The 14,488-nt window shown below is 37.9% G+C and overlaps 1 protein-coding gene across 2 annotated transcripts in view; it reads left to right on the forward strand.

Moving 5' to 3' along the window:
• The window catches only part of foxo (forkhead box, sub-group O), an 81,218-nt gene extending 70,894 nt beyond the window's left edge, over positions 1–10,324 (forward strand). For both annotated transcript variants that reach the window (XM_069053509.1, XM_069053508.1), the window contains one exon: positions 8,979–10,324. The gene's annotated coding sequence lies outside the window, so the exon portion shown is untranslated. The remainder of the gene's footprint in view (positions 1–8,978) is intronic.
• The last annotated feature ends 4,164 nt before the right edge of the window (positions 10,325–14,488 follow it).

Genomic DNA, 14,488 nt, shown 5'->3' on the forward strand with positions numbered 1-14,488 from the left:
CTTGATAAGTTGACAAGTACCCGGGGAAGGCGCATAATTGAGCAGTAAAATGTGTGGCGGCGTTAAAGTTACACGCGTGCGACGGAAATTATTAAAATTTGACAGTCGCCGGCCTGCCACCCTTAATTCACGACAGGGGAAGAAGTTACCTTCGAAGCTCTTCACACAATCACCGTGTATCAAATTAATTTTTACACCAGATTAATTTATCGTTCTGGTTTTAACAGAAATTATCAGATCTGATTGTTCATAAAGATGTCGATACAATTTAATCACTCACAGTTTTCGTTGATTGATTTTTACGAGATCGTTAACCCTTCGGTCCCAGTGAAATTTTTCTATCTGAAAATTAGCGATTGTCCCCTCGCCGCCGCCGCCGCCGAAATATTGTAATCGCGGTGACAAGACTCGCCGGGGACCGATGATGAATGCGCCGTCTCCAAGTCACCGCCGACGATTTGTTTAATGCATATCTAACCGAGATTAATGCGGCTGGGGTGCTCGACTCCGGAGCGGAATCCGGGTGCACCACCGATTGTTCTCCCGTTAGAAAAATCACGTGGTGTGAAGATCCACCACCATAATTCTTGTTCTGAACGCACCGGAGTCCCGTGCATGGTCCACGATCTTCATGAACTTTCTTCCGGTGAAGTAATTCGAATGTGACCTCAAAATGCCACCTCCACCTGCCAAAACCGATACATCACTTCCTCCAAATAAAGACAGCTAATAAAATTTGATAAATGTACTCGCTTCGGTATGCGCTTTTAGTACTTCCGACAGGCCAACACGAGGCGAAAGATACCAGGAATTGTCGATAACCGTACTTGATTGGAAGAGAAACATTTTGACTGAATAAAGGCAGGCAGTGCATCTAATTTGAATTCTGCACTGTGAATATTTATTTGCTACTGGAAAAAGGAATTATAGTGTCGTTTAGATTGGACATCTTTAGCAGTAAATTGGCCACTTGCGTTAATAATATTAAATCTCTCTACTAATCTATATGGTTGCCACATGCGTACCACAAAAAAAAAGTAATTAAATCATATTTAAAATATTCCTACTCATTTAGATAACCAACTAAATCTTTTAATCTGCGATAAAGAAATTTAAAAAATTCCAGAGAAATTTAAGTTTGGCGAGCTTAGTTAATGTACCTAATAATTATAATTTATGATTTTAATGCACTATTTGCCAAAGCTTAAGTTCAAGGGTCCGACCAAGGGTAAATAATTTCCATCCATTTCTTTATACAAAATTTATACACAGGAGCTTTTTAAGGTTTTGGGTTCTATTTAAATATTTTCGTAGGGAGGACCACAGATTAGCGTCAGTGTGCTGTACGATAAATTATAAGAGATAAAAAAAGATTTAGGAATATGTGGCAGTTTCCAATAAGTGATAACGATTTCTAGATAAACCCTATTTTACTAAAAATTAATCGCTCTAATAGATAACGAAGATCAAAGATACAAGTCATTGACCTAGAATCCAGTTCAGTAGTTCGTAAGATCCAGCATAGTTACAATATCTTCTTTGGTATTTAGGATTTTTGAAATAATAAATATCAGCAAATGTTTTTTATTACTTATTTGTGCGAATGCCGTCCATCAGCAGTTACTTAAATCATGCTATTTTCTAATAAATTTTCTTTTTTCTTTTTCACTTTTTTAATGTTATTTGTTGCTCAAGAACTCCCTATGCCCCACATACGTTGAAGGTAGTAGTAATATCAGAGGATAATGATCCCCTAATCTGTAATCATAGATATTATACAATGTGGAATAAAATGATTTACATCTAGTTACCTTTGGAATTTTTGCACATGTAAATTTTCCTGTACCGCTCTACTTTTTTTTTCAAGTACCGAACTATTAGTTCTGTCAATAAATGTCATCAATCGAATTGACAATTGTTACAATTTACTAAATTGAATTAACAAACGTTGGTGGCCACTTTCAACACTAACTATGACTTGCTTTTGTTAGCTCCTTTCTAATTTCAAAATCTTCGCAATAAATCACATTTGGAATTTGGATATATATTTTGAGGTTAGGCTTTCTTTTTTTTGTAGAACGGCATTTCGTATTTTTACAGGGGTAATGCAAAGGTAACTAGATGTAAATCATTTTATCCCACACTGTATGAAACTGCAGGTTGATTTTTGTAGAATTTTAACTGCTTTTAATTGTATTTGGTTAGGTGTATCATTTTGTAAATAAAAATTTTGCTCATTCTTACGCCAATTGCGTGATTTCCGTTTGAAATGTTTTTGGTTTTATTATAAGAACTATGTTCACATAATATTACTACTATTGTGAGACAATTTTTTGAGTGCTTTTCAATTATTTTCATGTGTCTGTAGGTTTTCTTTACACTATCGATTTAGCTACAGATTAATATTTATGGATGTCATGATGAGATGTGTTTTATCACCTGTTTTAGAATCGTGGTAGGAAATTCATTAAAAATTATCATCTGCAGTACTTAAGATAAATCCACCATAATTAATGACATTTCATTTTCTCAACGGGTCAGTGACATTTAGTGAACGACCTGAATAGAGAAAATTTTAACTGTCAACTTGGCCACAGTAAATTAGCTTATAGCTTTCAGCTGGTAAGGGTAGTAGCTATGCTTCAACAGAAAACTGTCATGTTGTCTCGAGTCCTTGAACAAATTAGACGTTAATCAGATTTTCATTAATTAACTTCCACTTCCAACGTCAGCATTTCAGGTTCTCCTTTTTGTCATGAGTAGGAATCGACTATGGTGTTGTAATAAAGTTTTAATCTAATATTTCTAAAAATCTTCCGATAAATGTTCCACTTGCTTTTGTTTGAAATTTACGTATTTGCATCAAGTCTTGAGAGGCATTAATAATTTTAACATGAAAAAACTTAAAATTAATTTTGCTTTCTTGGCGCCTAAAATATTTCTCCACTTGCAAATTGGACGAACTCGGCGACTTTCCATATTCCCCTCTGAAATGTACAATTTGGTATGCACAATAAATCTCATAATGTCATTAGCATTTATAATATCTGGTCTCTTAACTTAGTTTGCACCGTGGTTAATAAAAAGAGCAGAAAGTCATCTCGTCGCGATTTTTCCCTCCGTTAACAATTCTAATTGTTTTATCAACTCGGAGAGTCCTAGGTGGGTCTTTAAACTCGCAAGCCCTTAAAACGTTTCGGTTGTTTATAGTTTCCGAGGAAGTGTAACAAGTTGTTGGCCAGGACAAGCATCTACAGATGGTTCTTGAGCAATACAAACAATGCGGACACAACAAAATCATGCCTGGAAATCGGAGCGAGCAGAGAATTGAACTGAAACAGAACTAACTTGTTGCACGCTTCTGCTTTTGACCATGTAAACAAGCTTTTTGTGTGTCCTAATCATTCGAATTCATTTGGAAATTAGCAAATCCCTCATGTAAATTAAACTGGACCCTTAGATGTGGGCCACCGATACGTATCACAACTTTTCTAGATTTAGCTTGCCCTATTACGTCGCAAATTCCTGAAATTTATTCGCATAACATATTCTAAACTTGAAGAAGTTCAGGGTTAGTCGAATTTTCTGTCATAAATTACGCGACTTCTTGCATAACAAAAAGGACATTTGGCTGTTAAAGCTCCGAAGTACGTTGAGGACAGTTCAATCCGGAATTAAAAACATTGAAATTTATCGTCGTGGTGGAGTGCTCCGGGTATTATGTATCGCTGAATATTGTAAAGTTCTGTGGATGTTGAAATCTTTTGACGATTACGTTGTCGTGTTGTTGCGAAAAGTCCCAGGATCGCCACTAACAAGCGTCTTTTTCAGCTCCTTCCAATCAAAAGAAGACCTTCAATGCAATGCGAGCGCAACAGTATAATGCAATCAATTACAATTGGCGGGCGCTGCCGATAAATTCCCGGAAGATGTCGTTAGAATCTGAAACCGTTCCTCATTTATTGTTGCCGTTCCAATTGGGTGATTGTTCCCATTACTGTAAATTTCCCACCAACAAAATTTGCCGCCGAGTAGAAATTTGGAAGTAAAACTACAAAGTAAAGTGCAAAGTTTAAATGCACGAAATAGGAGATGTCGATGCTAGAGGCACCCCTCTACGGAATAAAAAATGTAGGCCTTGGTGCCATAAATAAAAGAATGCACATAAAAACTTTAATGTAGTATTCAATGAAGTAATAAAATTCTCGCCACAAAAGACAGTATTTTATATCAGATGCAAGAAATAAAATCGATTATTCGGAGGCCATAACACTAGTCACGATGTTCGATACACCCCAACATTTACATGTCTAGACCACAAAGATGTTGATGAAGTTATAAGCATAGGCTTTCCCCCATCATTCACTTTCGCAGCTGAAACATAATCGATAATCCAAAAAAGTGTAATTGTCTGCCGGTCTTTCTCACAAACGAGTCACTTAAGCCGTGTCGCAAGCAGAAGAATTTTCGAAAAACAGTTCTGGAAACGTAAAGATTTCCATTTAAAAATTAAACAAAGTTTCCATCACTTTTCGAGTATCGAGTCTGGTAAACTTTACGAGGACACATAAAAATACAAAATCGTTCACTCATAACATTAAAATGTTAACAGAGGGCGGTGAATATATTTATAATATAATTTACATAATGTACGTTATTGAACTGTTCGGAAATATTTGAAAAGTTTATAAAGCGCGAAGGCCGTCTCCGAGCACTTACAGAGATTAATGTAAAGGCATAAAACCCCGGAAAGACAGATAAATTGATATATAGAGATGCGCACGTAGATTGAGATATATAGCACACGTGACGAGCCGTTCTGTGATCGGTCATCATTCATAATCCTTGGCATGTCCGAGCAGAAACTCTAGAAACGACCATTCAATAATCAATTGGTCACGTCTACTGAGGACGCCTCTCTAAACTTATCATTTCTTTATATTATTCAAGATAGTTACCCTTCACTTGCTCAGCTTGTTTTCATACTCTAACCCGAGAAGGGTTAAATGGAAAAGAATTGACAGTGGCTGGCCCCTTTCCCTATTGGTTCGAATAAGAGCGCCAAATTTAAACGGATGCATTTCGTGAACGTTTTAATTAAAGCCGATCCGCACGACGAAGAAAAATAGCAGCACGTGTACAGTAGGATTAAGTCATCGGGAATTCGTAATTACGGTAAGCTCGTTTTGCATCATTTTCCACGGTCAAGTTTACTTGCTTAAATTTTTTTGACAAGGTAGATAATTAAAAATTAACAGTAATTTATATCTATTAACACTTTGAATAAACACATATTAAAGATTTCGCGGTAAGTAAATGGAAAAAGTAAATAGGTTTAGAATGTAATGTCGAAAACCATATTTTGACACATGTACCTACATGGTCACCGAGTAGGAAATTTTATCAGAATGCTAATGTTCTGAATTTGCGGTATTTGTATTGTGAAGGTGAATTGTTTTGCAAATAAGTCGTGGAAATCTTTTGGATTATAAAATTTTTATTTTATCACTTAATCCTCCCACACATGCACGACTCCAGTCTGGATTCTTCACTTTCCTTTTTGTTATTATTGTTATTTACGATATGTTACTGGCTGCTGACACCCGCAGTAGTCAGTCACAAGATACAGGTATCCACAAAATATGATTTAATTAACTAATTAGCCGACAGAATTTGAAGAATATTGCCAATTATTAATATCATAATTATGTTCTTTTGGAGATTATTTTGCAATAAATTCAAATTCCTGTTATACATACATATGTAATTATGTTATTTGTTAAATGCTGTAACGTAACAGCCGTTAGTTTAAAAAAAAAGCGGATTAAATTTATATCTTACGGACATCGTCTTGAAACATTTGAGAAATTCTTGTGCTCATTCTTCGTCTAGAAAACAGAATAAAATGCCATTTAGGGATGTGCCAGCAGAAAAATGCGAATTAGAAACAATTTTTGTTGTCGTGTTGTATTATGTTTATTTAAATTTTGAAGACGAGAGTTGCATGGGAAAAATTGGGCCTTCTTGAGAGAGCGGCACAAGTGGCGATCTGTCCCCCGCTCGAGTTTACCCTCCGTCTCGTCTAGGGGTATTATCTTAATCGATTCCAGTATGTCAGAGTGTTTAAGAACGGTGGCGTCCTCCCCCCATGCTTACACGTTGACAAAGCTATTTGCGGCCTACATAAATATTGTCCGAGGCCGGTTACATTTTTAATCTCGCTAGTGGTTCTTTTTGTGTGACGTGCATCCACCGTCGGTCGCTCCAGGATCAGTCTGGCCGATTGCCCGAAGAGCGAAGAGCTTTCACTTACTAGGTTGCGGCTCCCACCCCCTTAACCGACGCTGGCGGCGCCATCTTCACTGGCGCCACGGACAGGCCGGCAACCGTCCTTACTTTTTACTACAGTTCGCTTCGACAAAAGAAAGAAAAACTACCCATTATTGCCTACAGTTATCTTAAGAAGCCACAATAAAACTGTCGTTTAAAAAGTAAGGCTGTCATTAATAACAATTGCTCTGTATCAATTTATGTGCGGTCCGAATTAGGTAGCATCGATAAAATCTGCCGATAACTCTGGGACATTTCGCGTTTGCTATAAAAAGATAAAAAAGTTTTAATATTACGGCGGATTACTGCCTCCGGTTGGTTTTATAGGTGCAGGAGCGACGACCGTCGCAACAGATTCGCACAAATTGTTGGTTCATTCACCAACGATTGCCTTCACTTTACGGCCAAATTCGACATTCGAAAATTCATCCAAATTGCACATTTTCAAAAGGATTTGCGACTTTCTGTGTACGTTTTGTGACTTCAATTCTCCACTTAATGACCGTAGCGTTATACAATATTTCTAGCTCGTCCTTTTCCTCTGCAGATTTGTAATTTAGCCGACCATTTGATTTTTTGTTGTTCGGTATCAAATACGTCTAAAACATACGTATTTATTTGTACGATACATTTTATTTAATTGCAGGTAAATTTATTTATTGTAAGTTACTGGGTCAAATTTGTTTACCATATGATTATTGATTTTGACAACTTATAAACAAACCTATTTTAACAGTAATTACATGTTGTGCTTGCGTGGATCACGATGATAATTGACTGTTGAATTTGAAAAATCACAAATACATGTACATTCTACGAGTAGGTTGAGAAAGCACAAAAGATTACAAAAAAAGCACAAAAGATCACAAAAAATATATACGATTGAAATGTTGCTTTGTAACACTATTTTCTGTACATTCGTTTCAAATATTTTTTTTTTCATCTATTTCAACGGAAAAGAAGATTAGGAACATTTGAATATGTACATACATTTCAATGGATACAGAAAATTATTGTAAAAAAGTAAAATGTTTTTTAGAGTTTTCGGATTTAAAAACATATTAGAACACAAAAAATCTGAAAGATACTCTGCGATTATGGCTTACTTTTTTCTTACCTTTCTCTAATCTTTATGCTTTCGCCGCAGGATTCCATAAAGCTGTTTATATAATGTTACGCCTACCAGATCTCTGTTACAAGCGTTCAGTTTTAGGAAATGATTAATTTTTTAAGGTATTTATTTAAATCAGAAATTTTGTAAAGCGTGTTAAGAAACCAAGCAGAGATCCCACAAAGAGTACAACATCCCCGCAACAGTTTAACAATTTTCATTTACGAGTAAATATAAGTAAGGGTTCAAAACGGGCAGCGTAACTGCAAACGTCGCAGTTTTTTTGCTATCACTTATTGTTTTCAACAGGAGTTTTTAATTTGACTCTTTGCCACTGCTAAATAAAACATTTCGTTTTTAATTCATGAAAATCTGTCGGGGTCTCGATGGAATAAACGTTAATCAAATTTCGGAAGTTTTATTTTAAGAGGTATTGAATGCAAATTTATGCAACACCCATTATGGTTAATTTCAAAGTGATGTCTACGGTTTTTAAAACGTTTTTGAAAACCCTTCGTCGTCGAGTGTCGTCGGCATCAAGATGAAAGGACATAAAAGTTGTAATAATTCAAGGTGCGCATTACGAGATAAATCCTTTGTGAAGTAAATACTTTTTGAATTTTCCAGTTCACAGTTTTAATTGTGCGATCGAAAATTAAAAAAAAATCTAGAGGGTCATAATTAATAGGCTTCAGTTGGCAACACGTAAAAATATAATGTCATCAGATGTCATTACATCATTAATTATTGACTATTAAAATTTGCTATTACAATATGTTCACTTTAGAGCAAAAAAATTTCATTGTGCAGTGGTGAGGAAATTCTTTTACAACCGACAGGTCACACATACGAGTATGTAATTCACACCTTTAAGAAAATCAAGATTTCAACGTTCTCAAAATCACTAACCTAACTTTTAAGACTGACATTTGATAATTGAAATCTTAACGAATTGCCAACTGAAATTTTTGGTCACAGCCAACTCAATTTTTTTTTTCGATCTCGCGGTATTTGTCGAGTGAGCGCAGTTGATTGTTTATAGAGATTACGTTCCGTTTGATTTAATTTTTTTTTCATTTTGCATCAATCATGTTTACGCCAAACGTGGGTATACTTGTTGCATGTCTTCGTAATCCTGTTGAAAGCAGCGACCGGAGTAAATAGTCGGTCTAGTAGTAGACTAATTAATGCATTTGTAAATAAAAAATGATTTACGTGGATTAGCAATCATTCATTCGGCGGCGAGATGCGCGTGTTTTTTATGAAGTTTGTCGGACTTTTTACAAAGCAATAAAATTAGTGGTATTTTCTCAGTTCGATACGGTGGCACGCGATGATGCTCCCCGTCTAAAGATCGCAGATTACGATAGAGCTTCTAGCGTGCTTCGGGCTCATTTTTCCGGATTAAGTTGGTAAAGTAGGTGCCGGAATTTAAATAATGCACATTTTGTGCAGGAGCGTTGCCGATTGTCGCTGCAAGATCTATTTTTGTGTGTTTTTTTATAAATTATTTTAATTATGTTTTGTTCTGTTTCAGATTAACGCAAAACGGAAGCTCCTGTGCGAGCAGAGAGTCTAGTTCAAGTTGATAGTCTCACCCCGCCGCCGTTTTATCTGTTGTGCAACCGTTGACAATGTAATCTTGTTATAATGATCTCGTGTTATGCTCATTAATAATTGTTTGTACAGATATATGCTTTTTATGTCTAAAATTTAACATACTTGCAATTTTTTTAAGTTGCATCCAATTCTCGTTTCACTGGTGCCATTTAACATTTAAGTTCATAGATGCCAATTGTTATGGTTAGGGTTTCTGTTCGGAAGCGGTCTAGGTTGGCAGCTCAATATTCTCTGAGACGAAAAAAAACATTTTGTGTTTTCGATTACATAGGAAATTTTTTAAATTTGTAATTTATATCTAAGGCCAGATTTAATTATGATAAATAATGTAATATAAGAGTTAATATAATTAATGAAGCAGCATTGCGAAGTGTTAATATCGTCGACGTTGTAAATAGTGTTAGATTTAGGTGCTTTGCGTACCTTTGTTGAGTTATTTTTATTTTTATTAATTTTTATAATTCATGATCATTTTATTCTCGTCATATCGGTACTGGTCATAAAGTCTACATTTTATTGCCGAATAGGCATTAAGTTCATCGTCATTTTTAGAATAATTTTTTTACTGTAATATTTGTAAAGTGTTTGATGTATGATTGTACTATTAAATCAATGTTTTTGACGCTTATTTTCAATTTTAAAACAATTAGTTCAATTGATTACGTTACGTTACTTTTTCTAAGTTGGAGTAAGTGTTGCGTTGACAATGTTATTTAAGTTACTTACGCCTATAATTGAATATGTATTGATGTGTATAATTTACGAAGAGGCGAAATGTAGATGCAATTTCTTATTAGCTCGGGTCGGTCTTTGTGAACATAGGTCTCATGTACATTTTTCGTTTTCTTTAGGATCGTTGAAAAATTATTTATATTTAGAAATTAATTTCTAGGCATTCTAACGTTTGTATGCGTTAAGACATAGTCAATTATAATTTTTAAAACGCTACATGTCAATTTTCACAATATTGTGTACCTACCTGTGTATGTAAAACACTCAACGCAAAGTGTATATTTTTGGAGTTCGTTTCAACATCAAAATAGATATTGTGCATATCTATGGTTTAGTTTGTCCACAAAACACTGTACTTACCTATGCACGTGCACATGCAGTGAGTGTACAGTGATAGCCGCTATGTCAGGTGCCTCAATTTTCTTTAAATTCGTTAATATATTATTATAAATACTAATTTTAAGAAAATTATTATATGAATATTATAAATTCACATATTGCTGTTTCACAAAAATAAATGAAAAAAGCAAACGAGACTTTCATTTCAATCTCCACCCAACCCAACACTGACCTGAATAATCCATACCCAAAGTAATTGCCTTTTTTTAATCAGCATTTATTCACCGAAGAAATTAATCTTTCATACGAGAACCTCGAACACATCTGACTTCAAGGTACGTGATAGATATTTGTTTGGGAACTGCCGAGTTTTAATTTGTTTCAGTTTTTTATCGGAATCTTATCAAGTTTTTTCGACGTCTTGTCCAGAAAACAAATCGAATCACGTAATCTGGTAAATTGCAGCGGTACGAGATCGGTGATCTTTATTTCCGTTAGTTTTATGTTAGAGAGTTTTCTGTTTTAAGAACATTAATAAACATTCGTATTTTGTGAGAAAAAGTTAGTGCCGGGGTGTGCTGCGTGATTGAACTTGCTGTTTTGATACAAATAAGTACACTTCTTTGCAAAATAAACCCACCGTAAATGGCAAAATTAGTTTTCCCATTATCTTCAACCATCTAACAAGTAATCATGTCTTGAAATTATTCAGTAAACCGTGAGTTTCCTAAATCACGAGTTGTGTTTGAGACACAAAACATTTTGTTTACCATTGTCAAAAATTAACTCCCAAAACACTAAAAATATGACATTATAAGTTACTAGTTTTTTACTCATGGACGTTCTTTTCATCTTAAAAATGTGTAAAAAGTTTGGTTTTTTAATATAAAGAATGTGACAGAAACGACACTTGTTCAACATCTCAGTTCAAATATTTTATGTAGATCCAGTGATTTTACCAATTTATTGTTCCTTAATATTCAGAATAGCAAGATAAAATTGAGTGAACTGGCCTGTCGTAGGAAACCTGAAGAATTTTTTGCAGTTTTTATTAATTTACTTTGATTGTTTTTGTTGAAAAGAAAAAGCTTTAATTTCAAAAACGTACTTAAAGAGTAATTATGGAGTTTGTCAAAATTAGTATTACTTCGCTGATTTAAATTCAGTACCATTTTTTTATTGAAGAATTTTTTGTGATAATTTCGATGTAAAATCAGAATTTTACTGCCACCCTATTTCACCTTTAAAAATTGACATCTCTATCTAATTTATTTATTTAGGGAAGTCCAGATCACATCAGGAAACAGAAAGGAGTGGAAAAGTAAAATTAACCTGTTGGAGTAGGTTCTTTTTGAAAAGCATTATTCCAAATTTTTGGCGAACACTTCCTAGTGTTACCACCGGCCCCCTGGAGCGGTCGAACTGTCAAGTCCATCTTCGGGGCCGGTGTCGAGATTTGTTGACCGATGCCGTTTTAACGCCGGGGTAGCAAATGCACCCCGTCGAAGAAGATAGCCGTTTTGCAATCCAGCCGGTTTACCCGGACCGCCAGGCCCTTTGTGCAGAAGGAGAGGAGCACGGAAAAAAACAACCTTCTCGTCTTAGAGCAGGTAGAGAAGTGGCCAGTGGCCGTGCCGTTTCCGGCCGGCGTCGACTATTTTTAGAAAGTTGGGACCAAACGCGACAAAAGAACGAGCGGGGGTGGTTTTGGACCACCCAAACAGCCCACGGGTTTTCACGGGTAACACACTCTCCCCCTCCGGAGGCCCAACTTTCATAATCGTTGACGCCGGCTTCAGCCCTCACCTTTTGTCTTTATTCAAATAACACAAAAAAAGGACACATAAAACGACACAAAAAAAAGATGGAAAAAATGAAACAAAGATTTAAAGTACAACTAAAATTAAAAAATGGCACAAGATGGTGGTGCCGAGCGCGTCTCGGTGTCGCCGAACACTATGACCTGTAGGTCCGGGACATTGTGGGCTTCGCGGTGCGCCGTCTTCGATGGTGGTGGAGCCTGTCACGAGCTGCAGGGGTCCGACTTCTCAGCGGGTCCCTCTGAATCCCGGGAAGCCGGAACTGGCCTGGTGGACGACCTCCTCGATGGCGTTTGGGCGAGGATGCGGGAAGCGCAGCGACAGAGTTGCTCATTATCGGGCCCCCGGTCGTCGCCTCGGTGCACTAGTTGAGGGGCTGTCGCACGGCCCGGACGGCATCGCCACTCGGAAAACGACACGTTCCGCGAAACACGCACAAAACCGTTGTTGGGGACGCGCACAAAAGGGGACGCGCACAAAAGGGGACACACACACCTGTCTCTGGCACGCCGGAGTCGATGTCCATGGGCGCTGTGGGCTCCAACCGTTGGCTCCTTGGGGCGGACGTGGGACCCTCGGTGGCGGCTGTGGTGGCTCGGGGACTCAGCGGCCCCGGGGTGACGTCCTAGCGGGGACGACCGACGGCTGGGAACGGCGGCGTCCTCACGGTTCCTCTTCCGACGTGCAGGCTGGTGGTGGAGGAACCGGGTGTCTCGACGGTCGACCTTTGACACGCCAGCACCGAGAACTGTCTGGGCTGGCCGTCGGACTTGAAGGCCTGACCGGAGACGGAGTCGAACGGGCCCTGGGGTTCAACTCACCATCCTCTGGCTCCTTGGTGGTGTAGGTGTGACTCCTCTCCCTCCGGGCGACTAGCTTGACGATCCGGCCGAGTCCTGGACACGATGGGCAGCTGACTGGGTCGACGATGAACAGCGGCTGACCCACGACTTCTTCTTCACGTCTGGCTCTTGTTGATGGACGGGACGGCTTCCTGCTGCCATCCGGGACGTTGGCATCGGTCGGGGATTTGGGCTCTCCGACGCCTTGTCGGAGGAGAGCCCCACGTTGGGCGCCATTATGTTACCACCGGCCCCCTGGAGCGGTCGAACTGTCAAGTCCATCTTCGGGGCCGGTGTCGAGATTTGTTGACCGATGCCGTTTTAACGCCGGGGTAGCAAATGCACCCCGTCGAAGAAGATAGCCGTTTTGCAATCCAGCCGGTTTACCCGGACCGCCAGGCCCTTTGTGCAGAAGGAGAGGAGCACGGAAAAAAACAACCTTCTCGTCTTAGAGCAGGTAGAGAAGTGGCCAGTGGCCGTGCCGTTTCCGGCCGGCGTCGACTATTTTTAGAAAGTTGGGACCAAACGCGACAAAAGAACGAGCGGGGGTGGTTTTGGACCACCCAAACAGCCCACGGGTTTTCACGGGTAACACTAGTAAATAAATGTAAATGCTTTCATAATAATCATTTAGTGTTTTACTTGAGTTATCACATGCTTAAAATAATTTGTACGTGCCCTCTCGTAAAAAAAAAGAGAGTGTGTCGTAAAGACGCACGAAACTTTTGTATTACAGGGAAATCAGAATATTGTAAATTATCACTGATAGGTGCAAGAGGAGGTGGCTGAGCCGAGGTGCTAGTTGCTGGTTCATTGTCTTTATTATTTACACCGTTTTTTTCACATTCTGAACTGTCACTTCACTCGCACGTTTTCTTTTCACATTCTGAACTGTCACTTCATTCGTACGTTTTCTCTCACGCCACGCTCTTGTTCTTTCTGCGCCTAACTTAGGCATATTTACAACAAAATTGTATATTTTAACGATAACACTAAACAATATCGAAATGGGTAACTCATTGTTCATTTTTAAGCCTCCAAATTAAAAGAGAGGACATTATCGATAAATCCCGTGAGTGTGACAAAGACAGAAGTATACACAATTTTAAGGGATGTTTGTATCGTGTCAAACAGATTAACTTACATAGACTCCAAATTAAGTGAGATGGAAATATTGGCGCAACCGTTGTGCGAGACAGTGTTTACCCCCACCACTTTTCGTCACACAAAAAGGTTGCCGATCGGAATTTCAAACCCCTCCCATAAAAAGTTTCACTTCAAAAAAATCGAAATTTTGACTCATTTGGAATTTTTAGACAAGGGCAGCCATCACTGTGGGTACGGTCCTGCTTTAACCATTAGGGGTTCTCCTCACGCATCCACTCCGGGCATCTAGTATTAACGAAAGAGCTGGGGTAGCTCCGAATTCTGTGGCCCGGAGTTGTTTTGACTGTTACCAGTTTATTAGATTAATTTTTAAAAGAACTGGATTTCAGAAATTAATTATTATAACTGAATTTATCAGATACTTAATTAGTTTAAATAAACTGCACACTCTTCTTAAAGAGTTTTGTTTGCATTTGGAAATTTAATCAAATCACAGTCCACATTCTTAAAGTTATTAAATAGACTTGAGTTTCCCAAATCGCGAATATTGTTAGACACACAAGAAATTATTTTTACCATCGCTAAAA

This window comes from Tenebrio molitor, chromosome 7 (genome assembly GCF_963966145.1).
Source record: "Tenebrio molitor chromosome 7, icTenMoli1.1, whole genome shotgun sequence".
Classification (NCBI taxonomy): domain Eukaryota; kingdom Metazoa; phylum Arthropoda; class Insecta; order Coleoptera; family Tenebrionidae; genus Tenebrio; species Tenebrio molitor.